The sequence below is a fragment of the Convolutriloba macropyga genome, chromosome 1 (assembly GCF_964194025.1).
Source record: "Convolutriloba macropyga chromosome 1, txConMacr16.3, whole genome shotgun sequence".
Lineage (NCBI taxonomy): Eukaryota > Metazoa > Xenacoelomorpha > Acoela > Convolutidae > Convolutriloba > Convolutriloba macropyga.
Genome location: NC_134468.1, coordinates 33,888,769 through 33,894,976, shown reverse-complemented (window position 1 = coordinate 33,894,976; position 6,208 = coordinate 33,888,769).

Below are 6,208 nucleotides of genomic sequence, written 5' to 3'. Positions count from 1 at the left end.
AGACGGAAAGTGCCTATGTCCAGACCGTCCCAGACGGAAAGTGCCTATGTCCAGACTTTCGTGCGTTCACCAGACCTTCGTGCGTTCATGTCCAGACTTTCGTGCGTTCACCAGACTATTCGTGCGTTCATGTCCAGACTTTCGTGCGTTCACCAGACTATTCGTGCGTTCATGATCAGACTTTCGTGCGTTCACCAGACTATTCTTGCGTTCATGATCAGACTTTCGTGCGTTCACCAGACTATTCGTGCGTTCATGTCCAGACTTTCGTGCGTTTTTCCTTGTTTCCAGACCATGTAAATTTCGCAAATAACAAATTTTAAAAATAGGTCTTTTTCATCGGGTCAAGGAGTTGTTCAAATTGAACCAAACTTGGTATGGAGTATCCCCTTTGTAGGTAGAGTGTAAAACAAAAAAAATTTTTGCGATAGCTTTCGTAGGAAAAAAGTTAGTTTTGCGTACGGTTTTTTTTTTGAAAAAAATTAAAAATAGAGTTAAAAACGGGTGGGACGCCTTTCGGGCGTCAAGATTTTTCGGTGCTCTCTCTCCCATCTCCCCTCGTTCTCTCGCCCTGTTTTCGTCTCTCGCTTGTCTCGCGTTCTCGCTCGTCTCGCGTTTTCTCGCTCGTCTCGCGTTTTCTCGCTCGTCTCGCGTTTTCTCGCTCGTCTCGCGTTTTCTCGCTCGTCTCTCGCGTTGTCTCGCTCGTCTCTAGCTTCGGTCTTTTGGTTTGAGTCTATGATGTGTGTTTATGATGTATGATATATGTTTCAGCTTTCTTGAATGAGTGTCAAAAAAAGTCTTATAAAAAAGTCTTATTAGAGGTTCATTTTATTCTTAATATTGATAGATAGACACCTTGAATTTTGCTCACTCTAGCAAAAAAAGGGATGTCTACTATTAGTACAAAGATGTTCATGTACGTCACGTAAAAAAAAGATCTTATATGTGGATTTGTGGACTGATGGAACCCTCTGGCGTCTTCATCTTCAAAAGGCATCTACAAGCATAAAAGGTTAGTTTTTTAGTCTGATCATGAACGCACGAATAGTCTGGTGAACGCACGAAAGTCTGATCATGAACGCACTAATAGTCTGGTGAACGCACGAAAGTCTGATCATGAACGCACGAAAGTCTGGACATGAACGCACTAAAGGTCTGATGTACGCACAATTTTTTGGTGCGTTCATCAGACCTTTGGTGCGTTCATGTCCAGACTTTCGTGCGTTCATGATCAGACTTTCGTGCGTTCACCAGACTATTCCTGCGTTCATGATCAGACTTTCGTGCGTTCACCAGACTATTCGTGCGTTCATGATCAGACTTTCGGGCGTTCACCAGACTATTCGTGCGTTCATGATCAGACTTTCGTGCGTTCACCAGACTATTCGTGCGTTCATGATCAGACTTTCGTGCGTTCACCAGACTATTCGTGCGTTCATGTCCAGACTTTCGTGCGTTTTTCCTTGTTTCCAGACCATGTAAATTTGAACGCACGACACCCCCGTCGTGCGTTCATCTGGGTCTGGACATATCGACTTTCCGTCTGGGAACTCAACCTGGGTAAAGGACAACATAAACAAAAAGCGCAGGAAACACTGGCAAATTTCAAAAACGCAATCGCTTTTACAATTATAAACGAACACAAAGGTTGTCAAAAATAGTAAACAGATTATACAAAATGAGGACATAAACTGGAATACAAGTCAACAGCTTTAAAATTGCTCAAAAAGGCAGTCAGAAAAAAAGCAAGGCTCGCTGGCAAACAAAAGTTACCAATAAAAAGCAACATAAAGAACAATTAAACAGGAGATAACAGTATCTCAACTAAAAATCAAGTCTGCTATAAAATTTTTCATGCAGTACAATTATTTTTTTGAAGACAAAATTGAAAGGGCAATAAAAACCAAACTTAATTGGTTTACAGCAAATAAAAAAATAGCAAACAAAAGTAAAAACTAATTTATTGTGAAAATTTGCATCAAAATTTTAATTATTAGCAGCTGTTAATCAAAACGAAAATTACCGAACTCATAGAGCAAACAAAACAAAAAACACACAAAAAAACAACAACTAGCAAACTGCACCTAGCATTCTTTGCAATTGTTCGTTTTATTCGATACAAACAAACTATATATAAAATAACAAATCAAAAACAAATTAACAAGCATTCATGCCCTCATGTAATCAACAAAAACAGAATTGAAAAGATTCAAAATATTTGCTAAAGTGAATGATAAATTCTCATGACATAGTATTCGCTTGCACCCAATGCCTAAAAAACGTGATACATGCAGAGACGTACCAGAAACCTACAACAAACCAAACCACGATCACTCCCACCTCAAAGTAACACAAAAAATGGCAAAAAACTGGTTAAAAAGGTCATTAAAAAATTTCTGGGTACATCGTTCAAAAAACAGACCGCCAAACAAATCCAGTTTTCGGAATGAAAAAATATGAGCGGAGAAATTTGTCGAAATCAACAAACTTTAAATTTTACTTACTCGGTAGATAATTACGTGATTAAAACCGTTATTTACATCATTTTAGGGTTTAGTTTAAACATAAACACAAAATTTAAAAATACAAGCAAATGTAATCTCAGATAATTTTTCAAAAATTTTCCACATGTTAGGACTCCAAACTAATGTTTCTGAAGAAAACAGTTGTACCGATTTCTATCAATGAAATATGACACGACAAGGAAACTTAAGGATATCATTTCGATTTAAAAAGTATTTACCCACATCACTGATAGCATTTTGAGACGCAAAAAAAATCCAAAAGCACAAAGCAAGAGAATAAGAATAATTTTTGTTTAAAAAAACTGATCTGCAACGAACAATCACAAAAGAAACAGGCAAATCTCTGAGAGACCAGAGACCAAAAACAAGTCTAAAATAAAACCAATCAAACTAACAGCAAACCAAAACCAAGAGAAAGACGAACTGCAAACAAAAAACTATTGTCCGGAGAAACCGTAGAAAGATTTCAATAAATTGTATGAAGTGCTTGAGGCCGTTTCAGGTCAAAAATTAGCCCGAAACTGCATCCAGGTAATAAAAAATGCTCTAAATGATTCTAAAACAAATAAATGTCCATCTTTTTTAAAATGGCGACTGCTCAAACAAATAGCCTGAAAACAACAGAGTAAAAACTAAAAATTGCCCTTGAAAATTTACAACGCCTCCTGTAAGTGCAATTAGTCAAAAACTTGTATCAACTCCCTCTGCTCTTCCCCTCTCAATTTTTGTTCCGAACCAAACTGTGGGGGGAGGAACTATGTACTCAAATGGGTTTTTTTTTCAGACATTTTTGGCCGATTGATTATTCATCGTAGAGAAAGGTATCATTAAAAAGCTCGTCCAGCGTAGAGTTCGAAATTAAAAAGATTTTGTTGAGTTTCGTTTTTTTTTCGAGGAGTTATTGTGATTTAAAGTTTTGTGTAAACACGCGATATTTGGCATTATTTTGTTCACTTTTAGATGAGTTTTCGTTCAAATTAACTGACATTATTCTATTTAATTCTATCAAATTAATTGACATTTTCTATAAAAAAAACAGTAAATCAAAATTACGTTTCACGCCACTAAATGAATCAATTTTGTGTTCCTAATAGACGAAAGGCGATAAGAAGGCTAGTACTGGTCTCATAGGGAAGTTTACTATAAAAAAATCAAATTCTAATTTAGAGCTCATTTTTTAGAAAACGTTTCAAAATTTTTTGTTTTTTTTGAGTCACCAGAGGCTAGTCACTTTTCATATCACTAGAGGCTAGTCACTATTCATATCAAGGTTCCGTTAAAGACAAACCTCATTTATAGTCAAATGCAGCCCAATGAACAAAAAATTCGCTTTCAAGGAATTGATCATGTTCTTTTTTGGCTTCGACTCTTGAGTTTTCGTAATTTTAATTGACATTTGATTTCCTTTTTAAGGGTTTACAAAATTTTTGGAGTCCTATCGCATACAATCCTTGACTAAAATTGAAATAGGTTTCGTAAGGAGCATTAAGTGAACCTATCTAGTGCTTTAAATGGACAACTAAAGGCTGTTAAGACTTTGAAAATAAATTTTCGGAATTTTTTTTCAGCAATAAACAATCATAAACTTAATTTCGTTAACTGTAAACCCCTCTCAGTAATTACAGGACCCCTTTCCTTCCTACTTCTACCATTCTGGTTAGCAGTTTTATCTTCTAACTGTTGGTCATTTGACTTCAATGCCACAAGAGTTCAAAAAAAAATTCAAAATTTGTGGATATTTTCGTATTATTGGTTCCTTTGGAAATCTGAACATATTATCTCAGTATTAATAGCTCCCATTGGCTTGGACAAGACGACCAGTGGATCATTGATAAAGTTTTCCAGAGAAAGACGTATGGTTTAAATGACTTCGACTATTTCTTCTCGCACTTTTCTACTGAATTTTATTTTTTGCTTATACTTATTGTTGTTTTCATAGTCAAAAGACATATTGCGATGTCCTATTGATTACATTTGCTTGGCAAACAACCTTTTCCTCCCAGCAAAGCATAAGTGAGCGTATTTATTGACATCCATTGAAAGCTATCGAATTTAATGACTGTAAAGACTTTCGAAAATTTTTTTGAGCATTAACCAATCATAAACTTAATTTCGTGAACTGTGAGTCAATCTCATTAATGTCAAGAACGGTTGTCTTTCTACTTCAACCAAAATTTATCTAGTTAGCGGTCTTAACTTTTAACTATAGGTTTTATGACTTCGATGCACGAGTTTTCACCTTTTTTATATTTTTGGACATTTTTATCGTAATTTTGGTTCCTTTTGAAATCCTATCACAATACCTTAAAATTAATAATTACCCCTGGCTTAGAGAAAACGTTTAATGGATCATAGAGACAGTGTTCAGAGAAATGCTTATGGTTTAAAATGCCCCGATATTCTTCTCGCACTTTTCTACTGAATTTCTGGAATTTTCCTGTTATTGTTTTTGTTTTCATAGTCAGCGACTTTTTGTAATGTCTTAATGATGACTTGTGAATTGTGATTTACTGAAACATCTTTGTCGCCCCACCGAGGCTTAATTTAGCGTATTTATTGGCTTCCGTTGAAATCTATTGAATTTAGTGGCGTTGATACCACGGACTTCATCAAAAATTTTGTGGTTTTAAAGTATTCGTTCATTTTTGTTGGTTTTTTTAAGACAATTCGTTGAAAAAGAAAAATCGATGATTGCTGTTGAATAATTAATCGAAAATAGAAAAGTTTTACAGAAAATTTCATGTTTTAAGGGCTTTTCGCGCGACACTTTTCTAGCTCAATTTTTTTTTTGAATTTGACGTTTTTGCGTTTTTTATTCTTTATGCAGCCGTAGAATTATGACCGGTCTCATAAGCTTGTAATTGAGTGCTGAAAGAATGATGTTACCCGAGGCAGTCAGTTTATGGCGAAAAGTCACAAGGTTTATGATATCATACATTTCCAATATTTTTTCAGTTTGTGTTGTACTTTTTGTGAACTTGTAACTTATTCTCGTCATTGAGAAGTTCCATCCAATTCCTTGTATTTCAGAAATTAACACAACTACTGATATTATGTCTATTATTATGTTTTGTTAGTTGGACGATATGCGTTTTCACAAAAGATTTTTATGAGTGGTATTTTTGTTTCTTTTGCTCTTCTTTTAGCACATTCGGGTAATAACAGATACCAATGATTTTCAAATGTGCTTATTTATTTTTTCAATATAATTTTAGCAGAACTGCTATAGGTATAAATTGAAATAAAAACTCAAATTAATCAGATAGTAGCTAATGATTTTGATGGTTTCAATAATTTGTTTTCGGAAATGGTTTGTATTTTTTGAGTTTTTCTGTATCTTTAGTCCGTTCCCATGGCTTAGTCTAACAAAAGACAGGTCCCATTGATTTCAAATTGATTTTTTACTAAATTTATCGAGATTTATTTTGTTATAAGCTACTGATTTTTAAGGCTTTTGAAATTATTTGGTGTAAAATATGTTGATTGATTTTTGAAGTTCGCCTCACTATTTCTTCACTTTGTCGACTTGTTACTCAGTATCATTAAGGACGGTTTCCATCTGTTGTATAGTTAGGAAAAAGTTAGTTTTTGTAGTTAAAGTTTTATCTAATTTCATTTTGAAGTTGTTACTAGGTGCTTTTAAACTTAGATAGTTTTTGCATTGAAATTTTTGTTTTTGCTTA